The sequence below is a fragment of the Geotrypetes seraphini genome, chromosome 7 (genome assembly GCF_902459505.1).
Source record: "Geotrypetes seraphini chromosome 7, aGeoSer1.1, whole genome shotgun sequence".
In the NCBI taxonomy this organism is placed as follows: Eukaryota; Metazoa; Chordata; class Amphibia; order Gymnophiona; family Dermophiidae; genus Geotrypetes; species Geotrypetes seraphini.
Window position 1 is genome coordinate 178561669 of NC_047090.1, and position 22064 is coordinate 178583732.

The window sequence follows — 22064 nt, forward strand, 5'->3', positions numbered from 1 at the left end:
AGGCCCCACCAGTAGGCGGAGCTTTAGGACGGATGGGCCAATCCGGCCTCATTCCTTCGTTGGCTGCCTGCCGGACAGGCGGGTTTGGCTCCCGTCTGTCCGGCCAACTTCCAAAGGTACGGGGAAGGGGGGTGGGGGGGTCGGCCAGGGGGGTCGCGGGTCGGTCGGAGGTTCTTGGGGGGGGCGGTCGTTGGAGGGAGGGGGGTTTGCGTCGAGGGCAGGAGGGCCTGGGATCCCTCCTGCCCGTAATGTAGTGCGGGGTGGGGTTAGGGGGTCGCCGTGGCCAGGAGGATTTGGGCTCCCTCCTGGCCCAATATTGTCGGGGAGTCGGCGGTCCTTCGGGGTGGGGGTGCGAGTGGTCCTGCCGAGGGGGGAGAAGAATCGGACGTCGAGGGGGGGCATCAGGCTTTCAGGATGGGGACAGGACTTCAAGGGGGGACAGGCAGATCTTCAAGGGGGACAGGCAGACCTTCAAGGGGGACAGGACTTCAAGGGGGGACAGGCAGACCTTCAAGGGGGGACAGGACTTCAAGGGGGACAGGCACGGAGAGGCGGGGCAGTGCACCGAAAGTCAGGGCGGGTGAACGGTGAGTCGGGGCAACCAGAGGAGAGTCGGGGCAGTGCACCGAAAGTCAGGGTGAGTCGGGGCAACCAGAGGAGAGTCGGGGCAGTGCACCGAAAGTCAGGGTGAGTCGGGGCAACCAGATGAGAGTCGGGGAGGGCGAAAGGAGAGTCGGGGTGGCCAGAGGAGAGTCGGGGAGAGCGAAAGGAGAGTCGGGGTGGCCAGAGGAGAGTCGGGCAGCATGCGCGTTATATGCCTGAGCGCGGTATAGAAAAGTTTTTGTACATATCATCGTGATTTCTGCGCGCTATACCCCTGTGCGCGTTTTACAATGGTGCGCGTTATATCCGCGAAAATACGGTATATTGCTTCACTAGCTAAATATGGTGCTTACTGGCTCACTGACTCCTCTCTCCAAGATCCTCCTGCCTGGTTTGAAATGGAGTGCTTTTTATGCAAGCCTTTACACACCTCCTGCCTACTAACGGTGTCAATTCCCAGACACTTGAGAAGGTACTCTTTGTTGAGTTCAACGCAACATGATCTTCATCTTTTAGATAAATTGGCTGAGATCTCAATTTATGATAGTCCACTCATGTCCCTTTGGAATAATTCTAAAATCCAAAACCATGGTAAATCCCTCTCATGGAAACGATGGCAGCGGGCGGGTCTATGGTTTGCCCATCAATTGTCTACTCCAACTGTGTCTGTTCCTTTTGATGCAATTTGCTCTACATACTCGCTACCTCCTTCTGTTTATTCACAATGGCTTTCACTCACTGAAGTACTGTCTTCTGTGCATATACGTTTTGACTTCATGACTTCCATCCATACTATTCGTCATTGGTCTGTACTGTCTCTACTAAAAGGCAAGGCGATATCTCTTTTTTATAGTATTTTAAGAGATCACTCCTTCACTTTTTCTCCCCACTCTATGAAACACTGGGAAACTATACTCACTACTCCGCTTTCTGACATTGATTGGGAACTTTTCTGGTCTTCAACAAATCGCCCACTTTTATCTTCTAGAGTCTCACAATCAATGTTCTTTATTATGTGGCATGCAGTATGGACTCCAATTCGCATGTGGAAAGCCAACTTAAAACAAGACTCTGTTTGCTGGAACTGTTTAAAAGAAGTGGGAACTCTTGACCACATGCTTTTTCACTGTACGCTAGTCCGCTCCTTTTGGACTCGCATTTGGATCACCATACAATCTATTACTAACTGCTCGGAAGAGATCTCTATGGACATTGTAATACTTCGCTCTCAACATCCCTGCTTTGCACAATCAAATTGTCCTCCTAAACTCATTGATACCATGTTTGTGACTGCTCTCATGCACATTCTGAAAAATTGGAAATCATCTTCATTATTAGACTATACTTTTTGGTGGAACTCTCTGTGTATGTATCATAGATTTGAATCCTATGCATATGAGAAAAAAAATGCATCCAGAACCCCCATGAACTTGAAGCTTAACAAATCACCTTGGTCATTCCTGGATACCTATGTACGTTCTGCTCCGTAGACACTCCTGTCTTCCTTTTCTTTCCTTTTCCTTTCTATTTTTTCTTCCTATTCCCCTTTTTTTTTTTGTTGTTGTTGTTCTCCCTCACTTTTTTCTTATATATTCTTCACATGCAGTTCTAATAGTAGGAACCTTTCTTACTGTTATGTTCCTCTATAGTTGAATATAGATTTGTAGGTTCTTTATACAGAAAGCTTTATTTTGATCTTATGTATTTGAACTGCTTCCTGTATTTTCTAAAAATACTCAATAAAAAATTATTGAACTAAAAAAAAAAAAAGAGTGGATAGAGATGATTTAGTGACTGGAGGAGGCAGATAGGTTAGAAGGAAGTTAAGAGGTAAAGAATATTTAGATTTTATTGAGAATTGGAAAGTTTCAACTGGGTGATTGTTATGATTGTAATTGGAGAGAGAAGGAAAATATAGATTGATAGGTGAATGGTAAATTACTGCGAGGCCTCCTCCTTTTTTGTGTGGTCGAAGTAGACATCTTGCTTTGTAGTTGTTGGGGCAAGCTTGGGTTAAATATGCCTCTTCACCTTGAGTTAGCCAGATCTCGGTTAAACATAAGATGTGGAGGTTATGTTGTAGGATTATATCATGAATTAGGTGGTGTTTATTTTTAATAGAGCGCACATTTAGTAGGCCAACATTGATTATGGGAGGATGTTGTGAGGATGGGATAGAGATTGAAGGATTTAAGGTAATGGGAATGGTGGTATAGTGTCTTGATAAGTTGCCTAAGGTAGTAGCGTGAGGGGTTCGGGGAAGTGGACGATGGCCCCATATGACCGGAATGGAGGCCATAAAGTTAGTAGGGAGGTAGGTAGGTGAAGAAGGGGGGAAAATGAAGAGCAGCGAGTTAAGAGAAGAATTAAGCACAGAAATAGAAGGTTAATTGTTTTGTTCTTTGGGGCTTGTGTAAAGGTGTTAAAGAAAGGAATATGAAGTAGCTGCATGAAGGAGCGCATAAAGGAGCAGGACCTGCTCCTTGTGCACGCTCCTTTGGCGTGCGCCGCAAGGTGGGTGATTTTAAAGGAGAGGCTACCGGAGCCGATTTGTGGGCGGAGTTGTCAGTGCCGCCGCTTTGCGGCGGCGTTCTCCTTGAAGCATAGGAAGGCCTGTTAGGATCAGAACAACAACACATTAGGAAGGATTCCAGGGAACAATGGTGGTTAGACAAAAACGAAACTAAAAGAAAGTATACAAAGAAGGAACTACATACAGATATATAAAGAGCTGCGGTGCAGTAAACGATACCAGGTAAATTAAAACATAAGATATAGTACAAATAAAATAAAGAGTTGTCAAGCTGCTAGAAAAGCAGTAGTGCTGGAAAGGTGCGCAGCTGGTGAGGTTAAAATTAATCGTGCGTGCGTCGCAAGGTGGGTGATTTTAAAGGAGAGGCTACCGGAGCTGATTTGTGGGCGGAGTCGTCTCTATCTCTCTTCTCTCGGTTCCTCCGCCTCTCCTGTCCCAACATCTCTCTCTCTCTCACTCTCTTCCTCCCTCTATGACTTCAGCCTTTCCCACTCTTCCCCACTGCCTTAGCTGATCTCTCTCCAGGCCATCTGCTTCCTCACTGCCCTGCGGTAAGGCATTTTTTTCTTCTCCACCCCCCCCCCACCAAAGTTTTGATAACTCCCCTTATTTCCTTCCCCCTTTCTCTTTGTCACGCCTCCATGTCGGCAGCACAGTGTTCGGAACTCGCTGCTCTTGCCGGCATTAGGCCTTCCTCTCTGCCGGGTCCTGCCTATTCCTGTTTCTGCAAAGGCAGGACCCGGCAGAGAGGAAGGCCGGACGGCGGCAAGAGCATCGAGTTCTGAACACTGTGGCTGCTGCTACCTCTCCAGAAGGGGAAGGAGTTCCCTCGATGCCGGCCCCGGAGCATCCTTTATGCGCAAATTTGCTGCAATGCTGCCACCCTTCCCACCATGGTGAAAACCCAGACAAAAAAGCCGCCTGGAGGAAAAGCTGCCTGGATGCCCCACGGACTGTCATAAAGAAGGACATGTCCGGGGAAACCCAGACATATGGTAATCCTATTTTTTCCTACCCAGACGCAGCAAGACCCGAACAACTGCAATAATCCTGGTGCCAGCCGTTGAGGCCTAAGAGAACAGATTCTTATGCCTATGTATTGCTCCATGGTAATGACACCACCTTCAGTATTGTGAAATTTTGGTTGCTGCATCTCAAAAACCATAATTGCCAAAAAAATCAAAATTAGAAAAGGTACAAAGAATGGCAGTGCTGTTGTGCCTGCAGGCTGCCCCATCCCAAACTGCAGTACCGAGATCAGGAGCAGGCTTTGGTTTCTCAGGCTGTGAGCCAGAGGAGTGGAGACTTACTTTTGAAATAATGTCTTTGGACTCCGGGGGAAAACAGCGCATAACAGGCCGAGTTCCTTTACAAAGCGTCCTGCCAACGGACAAATAGGAACAGGATTGCTTTATGGTATGAAAAGCAGATTGTGACTGTGCAGTATACAGTGTGTGTGTGTATGTATAGTGCTATAATGTCAGCTACAAAGGATGAAAGACATTTTTAAAAAACCCTTCTACTTGAGGAACAGTTTTATGCTGTGCATGTGTGTTTAAGCGGGCCTAAAACGAAAAGTCTTAGCAATAGGTCAGTGGCAATTACCCTTATGGATCTGGATTATAATTAGGCACACGGCAGCTCTTTAACTCCTGTCCGGACTGCTTGATTCTCTCTGCAGTCCAGGTTGGTTTTATTCAGACACAAAAGTGACATCAGAGTGAGTGAGGAAAGGGTGACTTGCTGTATAAGCAGGACGCTCCTAAGGAGATCGAACTCCGCTTGCTCGTCCAACAGGTTATGGGGAAAGACATGTGATAGTGTGTGTCATAAAAGCCCTTGCCAACACCCTTCAGCTATGAGTGGCACAGGATTCTAGTCAGGTGGAGAACCTCCGATAAGTTAGGACTTGTTAATACGGCTGGGCTGCCTTCCGTGTGAATTTCTCTCTTGCTCTTTTCACAAAGGAACTTAAGATGCATGTTAAGGCCCGATTATGGCTGTACACACTCTGTCATTTGACAAGCAGATGCATCTGGGGACAATATCTAAGAGAAAACAGACACCTATTGTCTCTCAAACATGTCCACTTTATTGAATATTTTGTACCTCAATTTATATCATCTTACATGGGTAAGGGTCGTCAGCATATGACGTAAATGCAAACCATATCAGATCACATGCAACTTTAAAAGAAATAACAAAATCCTTTACTTATCTAAAGCCAAAGTCTAAAGGTGCTTTGGCTAACAAAGTTTTATCTAAATTTTCATACAAATACAGCTAAGAAAACAATTAGATTCACTTTACTACAGAAGAAAACACATCTCTCAAATATACAATGGCCTTGTAGTATATCAGCAGGAGAAGGCAAACAATCTGGATTTACAACTTCAAACACAACTTAAGGAAAACTACATAATAGAATAGCCTTATAATATTTGGCAAGAGAAGGCAAACAATATCTGGATTAAACATAGCATAAGGACACACATCTTTTCAAATATAGATGTCCTTGCATTATTACAGAGAAGGGATTAAACATAGCATAAGAACACACATCTTTTCAAACATGGATGTCCTTGCATTATTACAGAGAAGGAAAAACAAACAGGGCCTGGGTTTCTTACTGCTCCAAAACACATTCTATGGAAAACTACAAGACGTGTCCCTTCAAATCCCCTCTTACGTCATGTAAATGACGTCATGAATGTACAGCATGAGCTTGGAGGGAGAGATATTCCAAATATGTCTCTCGAGGAGGAGTTTTAGGAGCTGTAATACGAATAACACAGCGCATGAGCAGTCGAAAACTTACATAAGAGACAAGAATGCAGATAATAATAGTGATTAAGACAATAAGAAGGTCTTTTACCCAGCCCTGCATCCAACTGAAATACTGGTCCCAAGGATGAGATAAACCAGAGTTATGTTTGAGCTCAGCAGAGAGGTCTGCTAATTTCTGAATGGCCATAGTAACTTTTCCTGTAGGACCTGTATTATCAGGAATAAATGTACAACACGATAAAGTACTGGGAAGAATTTTACAAACACCCCCCTTCTCAGCTAAAATCATATCTAGGGCCATACGATTTTGAAAAGCCATCTGAGAAGTGGGGCCTAACTGATCAGCAATACCTTGCAAGGCATCTCTAGAGTAATTCACAAAGCGTTGCTGATTATAATAAATGTAATTAATCCAATCAACATTCTTATTGATAGTAATAAGGGGAATAAGGGATTCAAACCCAGCCTTAACCTGGTCTCGGGCCTTGAATTCATCTGGGACCCCTCTTGGGACCCCTATAGCATCTATATATACATGCGGATCAAAACTACCAAGGAGATCACGTCTATGTCGAGACAGAGGAGAGGAAGAAAGTGAATAAGAGGAAGAGTGCCCTTCAGAAAGGATATGCAGAGGCATAATAACCTTAGCTAAAGCACACTGGCCTATCCACTGGCTGGGTAGCTTAACACGGAGCCTAAAGTCTCCACAGAGCCAGTAAATATCACCTAGGGTGAAAATCTGATGCTGTAACAATGGGGCATACCTATAATCCAAGACAGAACAATAACCTGGGGGAAAGTTGCCCACAAAACTACCCTGTGTCAAATTAGAAACATGACATGTGTAGTTACCCTTATAGATAGTAACGGCTATGTCAAGCGTTTTCTGTCCTGGCAACAAAGGGTATTTAGAACGCCATAGCGCACAAAGGGGATCGGTAAAATTAGAGGAGATATTGGTAAATAACCCAAAAAAGCATGGTTGGATACCAGGAGGGAGGTCCAGAGGTACGGTTCCTAGATGGGGTCTAGCTTGAGCACATATGTAACAATTACTCTTATTATGTTGATCAGCAGTGAATTTCATCCATTCTAACCAAAGGTTACGTTCTGAAAACCCTACCTCAACAGCCATAGTATCTTCAAAGGTGGGATTGGCAATAGCCATCATGTCAGTAAGTTTATTGAATGTAGGGGCCAGTGGGTTAGTATTTTTGGGGCCCCCACAAAATGGCGGGAGAGGATGAGTGGAGGTAGATAGATCCCGTAAGAAAAACTGATGGGTCGGATAGCTAGACCCACCCTTAAACCATATGCCCATAACGTACATACCTTCATCAGTAGGTCTAGGGTTGTCAATAGTAAGAGAAAGCTTAATAATTTGTTCAGGAGCCCTTCTCCTATAACAGTTTCCAGTCTTACGAAGGGTCATACGAGTAAGCAGAGATTTACCATTTTGATCCACTTTTTTTAGAGCACTTTCTGGTCTATAAGCCCAGTCAGTGCCAGTATTCCACCCTACTGCTCCCCAGGATGCACACTTATCCCCCCAACGTAAATCAGTAACACATATATATATATCTTTAGTTTTAGGAATCTCTGAGGACCAATGGCATAGCCTTGGGATATCAATTGATGAGCAGTCCATAATGTCACAATACTCAAAGGAGAAGGTGGCAACTTGCACACTACTGGAATTATACCAAAAGGTAGTATACTGTCTATCTTTCTGAATTCCAATTGAAGGACAGCCTTTGCGAGGGAGTAGTCCAGCTTGACGTCTCAGTCGCAAAGAGGCGCCGGGGGTGCTGTTTGCAGATGAGTACATTGTTGGAGTGTCATTTACAGATGGGTATGGGCAGAAAGTGTCGTGAACCCAGGACACATCATCCCTGTAGACACAGTTAGAAATGATCCATACAGGAAAGAAAACTAGCAGCAGCGCTGCCAGGAGGAGAAAGATAAAGTTGGTGGAATGCTGTGATGAGATCATCATGTTGTTCCTCTGAAGGGGGTGAAATCTGCGCAGAGACGGCTTGCTTCTGGGGTTTTAGGTTAACCCTCTTCAAGCGACTTGCGTGGATCCAAACAGGAGACTCCTCAGTGAGTACAGCGGTCCTGGTCACAGCGATCACAGTAGTGGGAGGGCCAAAGGGGAAATCCGTCTGCTTCCGATCCTTGAAAAGCTTCTGGATGATGACTTCATCACCAGGCTGGAAGGAATGGGTAGGAGTCTGTGGAGAGAAAGGAGAAGTGCAAGACACAGTTCTTTCAACATGCCCTAATGTTTCAATGAGCTTCCGAACATATTCTTCTTGTATCAAAGGAAGATCACTACTCTCAACTATGGAGGGTCTGTCTACCCATGGGGCGGGGAAAGGTCGTCCCATGAGAATCTCAAAGGGAGAGTAGCCAGTGGTGCAGTGAGGCTGCATCCTGATTTCAGCTAAAACAATAGGGAGGAATTTTTTCCAATTCACAAACGTGCCAGCTGTGGCTTTCCTGATTTTGTCTTTAATAGTCCTATTCATGCGTTCGACAATACCAGAACTCTGTGGGTGATATGGAAGATGAAATTTCCACTCAATACGGAGTGCGGTAGCTAAAGCTTTGCATACTCTGGCAGTGAAAGCAGGACCATTATCTGAATTGATGTGTGTGGGACATCCCCACCTAGGGATGATTTCACGAAGTAAAATGTTCACTACAGTCTGAGCAGTTTCATTTGTAGTGGGAAAGACTTCAGGCCATCGGGAAAACATGTCAACAATAACAAGAGCATAATCCTGGCGGGTCCCAGTGGCATGAGGTATATGAGTAAAATCAATCTGTAAGTGTGAAAAAGGAGAAGTGGGGTAAGTAAGATGCTGGTGTGGTGCTTTATGGGGTATGTTGGGATTAGCACGGAGACAAGTTAGACATCGAGCTATATATGTCTGTATCAGGGAGCGAAGATCAAGAATGAAAAAATCACTGGCAAGGAGCTGGAGTGTCGAGCGAGCACTACGATGACCAATGCCATGATATTGAGCAATGAATAAGGGAGAACTAGCGGCTGGTATACAGGGTTTCCCCTCTTTGCACCAAAGTCCGTCCGAAGGGCGGCTTTGGGCACCAGCAATTTGCCAGGCATCAAGTTCAGAGGGGGTAACAAAGGATTGAAGCTGGGAAAAAAGAGAAGAAGGGGGAAAAGCAGGAGGAGAAAGAAGAGGAAAGAGAACAGAGGAAGGAGGGGGGTCCAAAGCAGCTTGTTTAGCAATGCGGTCAGCCAGAGCATTACCTCTGGCAACTTCAGTCTGAAGGCCAGTGTGTGCACGACAATGAAGAATAGCAACTGCAGCAGGCAGGAGTAAAGCAGAGAGAAGATCCGAAACAAGGGAAGAATGAGAAATAGGCTTACCATCAGCGGCCACAAAGCCGCGACGCTGCCAGATAACACCATGGTCGTGTACAACACCAAAGGCATATTTAGAGTCAGTATAAATATTAACGCGTTTACCAGAAAAAAGGTGACAGGCGCGAGTAAGAGCAATGAGTTCAGCAGCCTGTGCCGATGGATAGGGGAGGGAAAAGGCCTCATGGATGATATCAGGGAGTTCAACCACAGCATATCCTGTGTGGAAGGTGTTGTCACTAGGACGTGAGCAAGAACCATCAACAAAAATGGAGGAAGCATCAGGGAGAGGAGTAGAGGACAAATCAGGGCGAGGGGAAGTGTCTTGATATATCAAGGAGACACAGGAATGATCAGGAGGAAGCGCATCCTGTTCACCCTTAAGACCCAAAAGACCATTTAAAAGTAGAGCAGGGCCATATGTCGGGGCAGAATATCTGATGGTGAGATTGGGATTAGAAAGGAGGATGACCTCATAACCACTAAGGCGCTGAGCTGACATATGCTGGGTATGAATATTGCGAAGGAGGGCTTGGACATCGTGAGAAGTATGAAGGGTAGTGGGGTGACCAAGGGTTAGAGGAGTAGCCATCTCTACCACCATAGCACATGCAGCTAGGGCCCTTAAACAGGCAGGCATGCCTTGAACTTGAACAGGGGTAACTTTAGAAAAAAAAGCAACAGGGCGTAACTTACCGCCATGATCCTGAGCCAGGACGCCCGCCATAGTTTTACAATTGTCACGAGCAAAGAGATGAAACATTTGTTCATAATCAGGAAGACCCAAGCCGGGGCTAGAAACCAAAGCACATTTCAAATGTCCAAAAGCGTCCAACATTTCTTTAGTCCATCTGATAAGATCAGTCATTTCAGTACCTAGGGTCTGTCTCAAAATCTGGTCATAGAAGGAACAATCAGGGATCCATTGGCGGCAGTAACCAATCATACCAAGAAAAGTAAGCATGTCTTTTTGAGTAGCTGGGCGAGGCAAACTCAGAACAGCAGCAATGCGAGAAGTGCTAATTTTCCTCTGACCATGAGTCAGGACAAAACCCAGGTATTCCACTTCAGTTTTACACCATTGTAGTTTCTTTCGTGACACCTTGTGACCACACAGAGACAACCATTGTAAAAGGTGCAGACTATCAGCTTGACAGGTCTCCTGAGTTATGGAACACAAAAGAAGGTCATCCACATATTGAATGAGAATAGAACCATGGGGGGCAGTCCATGACTGTAAAGTAGCCCGCAGGACAATGGAGAAAACCACAGGGGAATCAACATATCCTTGAGGCATTCTACACCAGGTATACTGCTGTTGCTTAAAAGTGAATGCAAAAAGGGGCTGAGTGTCCTCATCAACAGGGACAGAAAAAAAAGCATTCTTCAAATCAATGACTGAAAAAACATGAGCTGCAGGTGGAATGGAGGAGAGTAGAGAAGGGACATCCGGGACAATGGGTGCAATGGGAATCACCAGAGCATTAACAGCCCTAAGGTCTTGAACAAAACGGGGGGTGCCATCAGCTTTGACAACAGGATTGATGGGCGTATTGTAGGAAGAGATGGTGGTTTTAATAATACCAGAGGAAAGAAATGAAGCAATTAGTGAAATCATGACTTTCTCCTTTTCTTGGGAGATTGGGTACTGCTTAATGAAAACAGGAATGAGTGATTTCAGAGAAGCACGATAGGGGGTACATGAAATAAAGCCTACATCAGTGTCAGTAGAAGCCCAGACCGGAGAGTCTGGGGGAAGGGGCAAAAGTGTGTCAGGGCAAGTAGAAAGGTAAAGGGTGGACGGAGGGCGAATGGGAATAACGGAGGAAAAGACATGCAAACCTCCTGTATCATCTGTAGTGAGCTGAATGAGAAGAGGAAAAAAAAGATCTCGACCAAGAAGGCTGACAGGGCAATGGGGAATAATAAGAAAGGAGTGCTGAAAAAGAGTAAAGCCTGTATCAGGATGAGCTACAGACAGGGGTGTGGTACGATAGGATTTAGTCAAAACCCCATTAATTCCCATAGAAGGTTCAGCATTCATGCGTGGGCCCCGATAGTAATCCTCACTGATGGTGCTACAAGTGGCACCCGAATCTACAAGAAAAGGCACTGGACTCCCTTGTACAATAAGAGATATCATAGGAGAATCCTTAGCAAAGGCAGAGACCAAAGTGAATGCTGGGGTGTAAACCTCCGGGCCCCTTCATTGGGGAGTAGGGGGGCTGTGCCAGGAGATAGGAAAACGAGGAGAAGTGGCAGATGGTCTCACAGTAGAGGGAGGGGTAGGCACCACCGGTGGGGCGGGCTGAACTGGTAATGCGGGGGGTCTGGGATGAGGGCATTGATTAAGCCAGTGACTAAGGTCCCCACAATTAAAACATCCAGTACTTCTGGATGGATTATTACCACCTCGACCGGAGACTGGAGCCCTCCCCCTGCGAAACCCGCGACCCCTTCTTCCACGAGTAGCAGTCAGGCGCGGTCCCCAGGTGGGTAGCTGGCCCTGATGCAGGATTTCCCGAGGTTTAGAGATCTCAAAACAACCTGCTGCCTCTTTTTCCATTAATTTATTTTGAAATTCAGCACGAGAACTAGTGGGCCATTCTGAAATCATTTGTTTGACCAGAATTTGCAAGGGAGAACGGAGGTTAGAAAGGAAAGTCTGAATAAGTAGGGAATCCATATTAGCATGAGAACTGAGACCCGCCTCTTGGGTCCAGGTTTCATTAAACCTCTTCCAGAAATCCACAACAGTTTCACCTGATTTCTGTTTGCAGGCTACTGCAATAGGAAGGGAAGATCGAGACTTAAAACACCGATCAAGCTCTGCCTGTAATTCATTCCACATAACAGCATTTCCTGCTTCAGTATTCAGTCTATAAGCAGTAGCTGTGACAGTAGCAGGCTCTAAAACACTAATACTAGGGACGTTAGACCAGTCCCAAGGGGAACTGTGTCCAACAATGCCATCTATAATAAGGCGCATATCTTCCTGCGTATAATTTCGACCCTTGCATGCTCGTTTTAAATAGTGAAAAGTCGCACTAGCAGAGACAAGAGGCTTGGGGCAGTGTTTAATGATCTTGTTAATGTCTTCTAACTCAATGGGTTTCTTCAAAAGAGTATCCCCCACTGTGAGAAAGGGCATCTGTTCTTGCATCAGCTCCTGTACTTCCGCAACCCTTTGAGTACCGCTACGAGTGTGGAGGGGTGAAAAAGAGATTATCGGCCCCCGAACAGTGGGGCTGGTCGTGGATACAGTGGGAAATGTAATGTCTTGTGGCAAAGTGTCAGCAATCTGTCCTGATGCAACTGCACCGGACAGGACGGGAGGTGGAGGAGGAGGAGAAATAAGAGTACTACCGATAAGGAGGTCAATATCATCCTTAGATAAAGAGGGATAAAGTTTAAGAGGAGCACTGGGTGAAGGAATTTGTAAATGATAAGGAGGAGGGCTAGCAGCACAGATAGATTGTTCTGCAGCATGTAATTGAGCAGGGGAAAGAATGGACAGCTTGGATGTTTTATCTTTATCAGTAGCTGACCAATAAGGAGCATATGTAAGCCAATTAATGCCTCCCCTTCTCATATATTCTTTGTCCCAGTGCGGATCCCCTAAATAATATGGCCATGCCTCATGATCCCCCAAACACAATCCCTTTATCATATCCATATGAAACGTATCATTTGCCCCATCTCGGGGAAACGGACTCGAACTATGAAGTCCTTCAGTCCAACCAGCCATATTATCTATCCAAGGATCAATAAGATAATATCCCGTGTCACATACACGGGCAACGTAAGCCTTACAGGTCTCAGCTTTCTTAGGGGGGGGGGGGAACCTTACTACCGTTCTGACCCATTACAAAAACAATATAGCAATGCAGGAATCCCGCTTATCTTACCTTATAAGCGAGATACAGAACAGTAATATACAATATAGTCTTATACTCTATAAAATCTTATCTCTAAGCAATAGAAAAGAATAGCAATAGAAGAGAGAAAGCACATACAAAAAGTGTTAACCCCACAAACGACAGAGTGCGCAGGCAGCTCTATAAGTAATATAGTTCTTCCCAAAAGAACAATAGGAGTTTCTTTATTGTTATAAACTCCGCTATAGACTTCCCAAAAATCTATATTTAACAAATAAAGGGTGGGAACAGGGCACCTAATACCCGTGAGTATTAAAGAACAGAATTCAAAATTCAGAAATACTCACAAAATACCGGTGATATCAACGTCCCTCCCGGAGGAGCCCCCACTGTTAAGGCCCGATTATGGCTGTACACACTCTGTCATTTGACAAGCAGATGCATCTGGGGACAATATCTAAGAGAAAACAGACACCTATTGTCTCTCAAACATGTCCACTTTATTGAATATTTTGTACCTCAATTTATATCATCTTACATGGGTAAGGGTCGTCAGCATATGACGTAAATGCAAACCATATCAGATCACATGCAACTTTAAAAGAAATAACAAAATCCTTTACTTATCTAAAGCCAAAGTCTAAAGGTGCTTTGGCTAACAAAGTTTTATCTAAATTTTCATACAAATACAGCTAAGAAAACAATTAGATTCACTTTACTACAGAAGAAAACACATCTCTCAAATATACAATGGCCTTGTAGTATATCAGCAGGAGAAGGCAAACAATCTGGATTTACAACTTCAAACACAACTTAAGGAAAACTACATAATAGAATAGCCTTATAATATTTGGCAAGAGAAGGCAAACAATATCTGGATTAAACATAGCATAAGGACACACATCTTTTCAAATATAGATGTCCTTGCATTATTACAGAGAAGGGATTAAACATAGCATAAGAACACACATCTTTTCAAACATGGATGTCCTTGCATTATTACAGAGAAGGAAAAACAAACAGGGCCTGGGTTTCTTACTGCTCCAAAACACATTCTATGGAAAACTACAAGACGTGTCCCTTCAATGCACACAGAGGCTCTATGGGGCTTAAAATTATTTTGGATTCACTGCTCTAGACTATACTATACTATACTATACTACCCCTGAGTATATTACCTACTTGAAAAAACTAACTTTGTCAATGTACCATCTAAAATGTAAATGTAACGTGATTGTAAAATTGCATTGTCTAAAGTACTAATATAACATTAACTAAATTGTATCTTCGCTGTAATTGTACAGTCTCTTCTTCTGTTAACCGCATAGAACTTCCACGGTAATGCGGTATACAAGAATAAAGTTATTATTATTATTATTATTATTAGACGAAGGTAAACTCTGTATCATCCTCACTTTTGTAATAGGTTGATGTTAGAGCTGCCTAGAAGAATAAATAGTTCTCTTGTGCATGGCTAGTGTTGGATGCTAGGAGCGCATTGGACATTTTGGCTTATGCACATCTGAAGATGAGCTTTGTGGACTTAGAATCTCCTGGACAGCATCAGGCTCAGGAAAGGCAGTACAGGAAAGTCATAACAAATCGTAATTCCATTCCAGTGGAAGCAAGGTTTTATGGTAAGCATAATCGTATCGCAGCCCTTTTAACAAAGGCAAAGATTTGGGGACAAGTCGTTAACTGTGGTCAGCCTCTGGGGAGGGTGGAGAAGGATGCAGGGCCACCAGCAAAGATGCATTGTGGGGCCTCATTTGCACAAGTCAGTAGGGGCCGAAAATGAGGACAGAAAAGTGAGACCATGTGCGAAAACACAATCACTCAATGGCAGAGTGCTAGGGAGGGGCCAATGGGCTGTATTTTGGTGCAAAAATGCACTTTATCCCCAATTGGCTTGCCTGTATGCCATTGGAGGAACAAATGGTCCACAGGATTCTGGTTGTTCTGCCAGATGAAAGGGAGAGGAGGCAGACCTTGCACCCTTGCTGCTGTCTGTGCTTATCTTCTCCTAATTTTCTAGCTCTGGGAAAAAGCAAACTAAGGTCACATGAACTCTGGAGGTTTGAAAGGAAAATTTTGCACACGCGTTCTTAAGGGATAAGTTTGTAACCAGAGCAGGATTAAAGCAAAGGCAAACTAGGCATGGGCCTAGAGCTCAAATATTTAGGAGGGGACCTCTCAAATGTATAAGTCAAGACAGAGTTTTGCCCTGATATGTTAGCTGCTGCAACAGAGAAGAGAATCGGGAGAGCGCAGAGCCATTGTTCACCACTGAGGTCTGTCTGTTCTTCCTCACTCCCTGTGTACTGCTTTCTAGTCAGCAGGGAGAGACATAGAGCAAGGCCTCTTATCTGCTGCTTCTTCCCTCTGCCAGTTTTCCTCTGTAGTCAGAATCATGCAAGGCTCCATTTCTGGGAGCTTTCAAATATATTTATATTGCAAAGAGGGGCCCCAGCATACCTGTTTGCTTAGGGCCCAACAAAGAGTTAATCCTGCCCTGTTTGTAACTGCACATGTATAAACTATAGACATGTGAAGGATTTGGTGCATTTTCAAAGCAGTGTGTGCGCACTTCTGCTTTGAAAATGACCCTGGGAAATTTATGCTCTTAAATGTACACCTGAAGCCAACATTTAAAAAAAAAAACAAAAAAAAACCCCAAAACTGAATGGATGGCAGCCAGTGGTGGAGTAACGGGGAGCGAGAGGGACCGTCCGCCCCAGGCGCCATCTTCCTTGGAGCCCTCCCTGCCATGTGTGCGCCCCTTCCCTTCCCCCTTCCCTTTTTAACTTCGGCATGAGCAGCCACCAACTTGCTGCCCGTGTCGGCTTCAGCGCTCTCTCTGACATCACGTCTGGGGCCCGCGCCTAGGGAGTGGCGCCAGAGAAAGCGCTGAAGACGACGCGGACAGTAAGTTGGTGGCTGCTCGTTCCAAAGTTAAAAAGGTATGGGGAAGGGGTGTGCGCATGGCAGGGGGTGGGGAAGAGGGTGGGGGAGGGGCGCCGCTCACCCTCGCTACGCCGCTGATGGCAGCGGGTGCCAACTGCCTGCGTCCTTTAGTTTGATTGAATTTTACGGGCTGCAGAACGCCAAACCTTTGTCACATTTGCCACTTTGTGGCTAAAAATTATGGGGTGACTATTCAGCCTTTGGGCAGTGAGCGTTTTACTCACTGCTAACAGTGTTCAAAGTTGGGACCTCTGCAGGCTCCAGCTTTGACTATCCAGCTCTTTTTGGAGCTGTCTAGCACATTGATGCTTAAGTTGATATTCGGCACTTAAGTGGCCTTGGGTTATTGCATAAAAATAGGGCAGACTTTTGCGATCTCGTTTAGGCAGTAAACCTGGACGCTTAAGGGTTGAATATCAGCACTTAAGCAGCAAAGTGCTGGTTTTGCCCCCTGAACACCGAATGTAGGCGCGAATGTCACTGAATGATAGCAGCAATTTAACTGTTGAGTGGCCAGCTAAATCACTTTGATTGTTAGCCCCTATGTGAGGGGAGGCATGGCCTAGTGGTTAGAGCTGCTGCCTCAGCACCCTGAGGTTGTGAGTTAAATCCCAGCCTGTTCCCTGTGACCATGGGCAAGTCACCCAACCCTCCATTGCCTCAGGCACCACAGATGGACTGTGGGCCTGCCAGGACAGATGGGGAAAATACCATTCAATGTATGATAAATCACTTTGGGTGATAATAAAGGTTTGGAACTATATGAAGAGAGAAGTTTAGATTGTAAGCTCTTTGGAGCAGGGACTGTCTCCTTTGTGACTCTGTACAGCGCTACATATGTCTGGTAGCACTATAGAAATAATTCACGGTAGTATGTGAAGAGTTTCAGTCTTTGGGAAGCAGAACTGAGATTGTGATGTCATAATGCCTCATTCCACCAATAAGAGCCAACCTCATCAGTGATGTCACAATGGCTTGATTGTCCTGTACTCCCCTCTGCCCTCCAACCCAGCCAGCTGATTAACCATTCCTCTTAACTGTATCCATGGCATCCTGTTTATCTGCCTTGTCTGTTTAGATTGTAAGCTCTTTCGAGCAGGGACTGTCTTCTTACTCTTTGACTCTGTAAAGCGCTGCGTGCGTCTGGTATCGCTATAGAAATAATTAATAGTAGTAGTATACTGCCTGTATAAACTATGGGGCTCATAATCGAAAGAGAAAACCATCCAAAAACCGGCCTAAGTTGGCACTTGGATGAACATTTCCGAAAAATGTCCAAGTGCCAATAATAAAAACGGGTTTTGGACGTATTTCTAAATGACCTAGGCCTTCATAGTGCCACTGAACGACCAAAGCTAAACGGGGCATTTCGAGAGGAGTGTCGAGGGTGGGAGTTGGGCGGGATGTGGCCCGGCTTAAATTTAGTCGTACAGTATGTATTATACAGCCCACGATCGACAGAACTTGGACGTTGTGACTTAGACCATGTAAAACATGGTCTAAGTCACAAAAACCCACCTAAAGTCACCAGATAAGCACTGCAAACATATAAAACAGACCCCCACACACTACCCAGTGATCCACGACCCCCCCACCCCCATAAAAATATTAATCACACCTTTAAAATTCAGCCTCCAGACCATCATCACCTGGCCGCCTGGCATAGGAAAGCCTAGTCATCCAGCACTTAGGCGGCTTAAGCCATCTTGGGGGTGGGTTAGGGACCCATGGAGAGGAGGACCCATGCCCATAAGCCCCTGTAATCACTGCATTGATACTTAAACATGTGCACTCCCCTATACACCCCCAAAACCCTTTTTTACTGGCATATAAGTGGCTCCTGCAGCCATAAGGGCTATTGGGGTGGTAGATAAGTGGGTCTAGGGGATTCTGGAGGTGGTTTGGGGGGCTCATCATGACCTATAAGGGAGCTGTAGTGAGGAGAAGCCATGGCACCCTTTTTGTGAAGTTCACAGCAGTGCCCTGTAAGGTACCCCACTATTTAGGTGGCATGTCTGGGTGTTCAGTCCATCACTTTGCAGACCCCTCCCATGTCCAATAGGGCTTGTTCTAGGCGTTTTGGACTTGGATGAAAATGTGGTATAAAGATGGACGATTTAGCGGCTTGGATGATCAGATCGGCAGGACATATAATTAGACAATTTTCGAAACAAAAAAATTTTGGACATATTTTTTGAAAATGTGTCCTAGGCTGTTTTTTAGTTTGGACGACCTGCGACTTAAACACAAACAAATTTAGACGTCCCTTTCGATTATGCCCCTCCACGTATTTAAGTTTTGGCAGCCAACTAGCAGGTGTAATATTATAGGAATAGCTTGGTTATACATTATTATTCATCAACACATTTGTGCATTTAGTGGCGCAAATTATAAAATTATACCGTTGCCGTCCAATTGAAAAATTATCTCCTGCTCTTCACCATTTATATGTAAACTGCATAGATGGTTTTCTATTGTGGTATATCAAATACTGATGAAAGTTGGAAACTATATACAAATTTTCATTACAGATTAATTTTCGAAAGCACACTCATAAATTCAAACCCATCCCAAGCCCTTCTCCCAGTAATATATTTGAATGTATTTCAGTTGTGTACCGCCTCGAATTATCATGGCTTTGGCGGTATATAAGAATAAAATTATTATTATGTTATATTGTTATCTGGAACACGTTGTCAGAAGATATGGTAAGAGCAGATACTGTAGCTGGTTTTAAGAAAGGTTTGGACAAGTTCCTGGAGGAAAGTCCATAGTCTGTTATTGAGAAAGACATGGGGGAAGCCACTGCTTGCCCTGGATCGGTAGCATGGAATGTTGCTACTCTTTGGGGTTCTGGAATCTTTTGTTACTCTTTGGGATTCTGGAATCTTGCTATTATTTAGGATTCTGAATGGAATGTTGCTACTCTTTGTGGTTCCGGAATCTTTTGTTACTCTTTTGGGATTCCGGAATCTTGCTATTATTTAGGATTCTGAATGGAATGTTGCTACTCTTTGGGGTTCCGGAATCTTTTGTTACTCTTTGGGATTCTGGAATCTTGCTATTCTTATAGGATTCTGAATGGATTGTTGCTACTCCTTGGGGTTCCGGAATCTTTTGTTACTCTCTTTGATTCCAGAATCTTGCTATTCTTTAGGATTCTGAATAGAATGTTGCTACTCTTTGGGGTTCCGGAATCTTTTGTTACTCTTTGGGATTCTGAATGGAATGTTGCTACTTTTTGGGTTTTGGCTTGGCACTAAGGACCTGGATTGGCCACTATGAGAATGGGCTACTGGGCTTGATGGACCATTGGTCTGACCCAGTAAGGCTATTTTTATGTTCTTATCTGCTTAGTTTATAAGTGGGGAAGAAATTTTTTAAATAAATAAAAATAATGCCTTTGCTCAGTCAGTGGCCAAAAAATCAGCAAAATGACGGGCTCAATATTTTTAGAAGGAGAGTGTGGCCTAGTGGTTAGAACTACAGCTTTAGAACCCTGAGTTTGTGGGTTCAAACCCTGCACTGCTCTTTGTGACCCTGGGCAAGTCACTTAATCCCCCCATTGCCCCAGGTACATACATTAGATAGATTGTGAGGCTACCAGGAAAATGCTTTGAGAACCTGATTATAAGTAATAAATAACACTTTCACATGGACAGTGCACTAAAGAAGAAAAGCTAGAGCACAAGCCAAAAATATACCCCAAAGGGAGGAAAAAGCCTCAGAAACTAACCCTCCCACCACCACAAAAGTGGCTCAAGTTGTTCAGGCAAAAACCTCCCCTGATTATAAACAGCTTAAACTAAACTAAACTAAACCTTAGGTTTATATACTGCATCATCTCCACAATCGTAGAGCTCGGCACGGTTTACAAGAGTTGAGAGAGAAAGGAGACTCCAAAGAGGTTAAAGGGAATAGTGAGAGGGATATTTGGGGGGCTTAGAAGGCCAAGGAAGGGGTAAATGTTACATTTTTGAAAAAAGCCAGGTTTTCAGATGTTTGCAGAAGAGTTGGAGGGAGCTCAGGATCCGGAGGGGGGAGGTAAGGTTGTTCCAGAGCTCAGTGAATCTGAAGACCACTTTGTCCAAGTGGTCTGTCAAATTCCAATCCCTAGGGCTGAGAGAACTTAAGAACAGTCTTACTGGGTCGGACCAATGGTCCACCTGACCGGGTATCCTGTTTCCACAGCAGCCAACCAAGGTCACAAGTACCTGGCAGAAACCCAAATGGTAGCAACATTCCGGAAGCCCGAAGGCCACAAAAACGTAGGTGTGCCTGCCTGGCTAAGCAGATATCTAGGATTCCACAAAAGACTGTCCTAACTATGCCTGCATAGCCCTGCAGGTGGCAGCACTGGTCAGTCGGCACCCATGACACTTCTAGGTACCATCCTGACCTGTTCCAATCTCCCCTCCCTCCTTTCCCCTTGGGACTGCAAAAGAATCTTCTTCTGATCTTCTTCTTTCCCTTTCACCCCAAACCCCAGAACTATAACAAATCCTGTTTCTGATCCCCCTCCTTTCCACTTCTTGGAACAAAAACAGGCTCCGCTTCTGATTCCCCCCCCCCCCCCCAAGAATTGCAATAGACCCCCTTCTGATCCTCCCAGTAGGTGCCCTTATATAGAAATATAACCATTAGTGGTAGGGGGGTCGCTGGCTCCTTTTCGTATGAAACCACTGGTTCAGTTGAAGATACTGACAAGGGGAAGGAGTGATTGGAGATTGTTCCTGCCTGGACCACTTGACACCAGGAGTATAGATTAAGGTAGGCCATGGGGGAGGCCATTCCTTTCCCTGTGTACCTAAGAACATAAGAATTGCCGCTGCTGGGTCAGACCAGCAGTCCATCGCGCACAGCAGTCCGCTCACATGGCAGCCCCCAGGTCAAAGACCTGTGCCCTAACCGAGACCAGCCCTACCTGCGTTCGTTCTGGTTCAGCAAGAACTTGTCCAACCTTGTCTTGAATCCCTGGAGGGTGTTTTCCCCTATAACAGCCTCTGGAAGAGCATTCCAGCTCTTCACCACTCTCTGGGTGAAGAAGAACTTCCTTACGTTTGTACGGAATCTATCCCCTTTCAACTTTAGAGAGTGCCCTCTCGTTCTCTCTACCTTAGAGAGGGTGAACAACCTGTCTTTATCTACTGAATCTAATCCCTTCATTATCTTGAATGTTTCGATCATGTCCCCTCTCAGTCTCCTTTTTTCAAGAGAGAAGAGGCCCAGATTCTCTAATCTCTCACTGTACGGCAGCTCCTCCAACCCCCTTAACCATTTTAGTTGCTCTTCTCCTGACCCTTTCGAGTAGTGCCATGTCCTTCTTCATTTCATCTGGTTATTGCCGGGACCGTTTCAACCTATTTGGCCACTTTAAGGTCATCAGATAAAAGCACCCCCAAGTCTACTGTTGCACCCCCTTTACTGAATCGCTTCCTTGGTGTTTTGCAGCCCAAGTGCATAACCCAATATTTACTTAGCATTAAATTTTCTTGTACTGCACCGCAGACTTGGAACGCCCTCCCTATTTTTTTACGGGAGAAGAAGGAGTTTGGGAAATTTAAAAATGAGTTAAAAACCTTCCTTTTCAAAGATGCCTTCGCAACTTAATTTTACTACTTTATTGTCTTATTTAACTTTGCTATAGTTTTGTTAATTATTACCCCTTTGTATTTTCCCTTAATGTCTTCTCTTTACTTTAAGAATTGTATTTCTTCCCTCCTTACCCATTGTTTAGTAATGTTAATTTAATGTAAATTAGCCCTTTTTAAGTATTTGTATGTATTGTATTGTCCCCTAAATAAATGTGAATTTTAAAGTGTACATCGCTTAGAAATCCTGATTAAGCGATTAATTAAGTCACCTAATAAACTTGAAACTTGAAACTTGTCAAACTCCAGAT

The 22064-nt window shown here is 44.7% G+C and overlaps 1 protein-coding gene across 3 annotated transcripts in view; it reads left to right on the plus strand.

The window, feature by feature from the left end:
* Window positions 1-22064, plus strand: part of FOXN3 (forkhead box N3) — a 617803-nt gene that overhangs the window by 281539 nt on the left and 314200 nt on the right. Inside the window, exon 1 of one of the 3 annotated variants that reach the window (XM_033953056.1) lies at window positions 14721-14835. The exons of the other annotated variants lie outside the window; for them this stretch is intronic. The gene's annotated coding sequence lies outside the window, so the exon portion shown is untranslated. Of the gene's footprint in view, window positions 1-14720; window positions 14836-22064 lie in introns of those variants that run through there. 3 annotated transcript variants of the gene reach the window in all.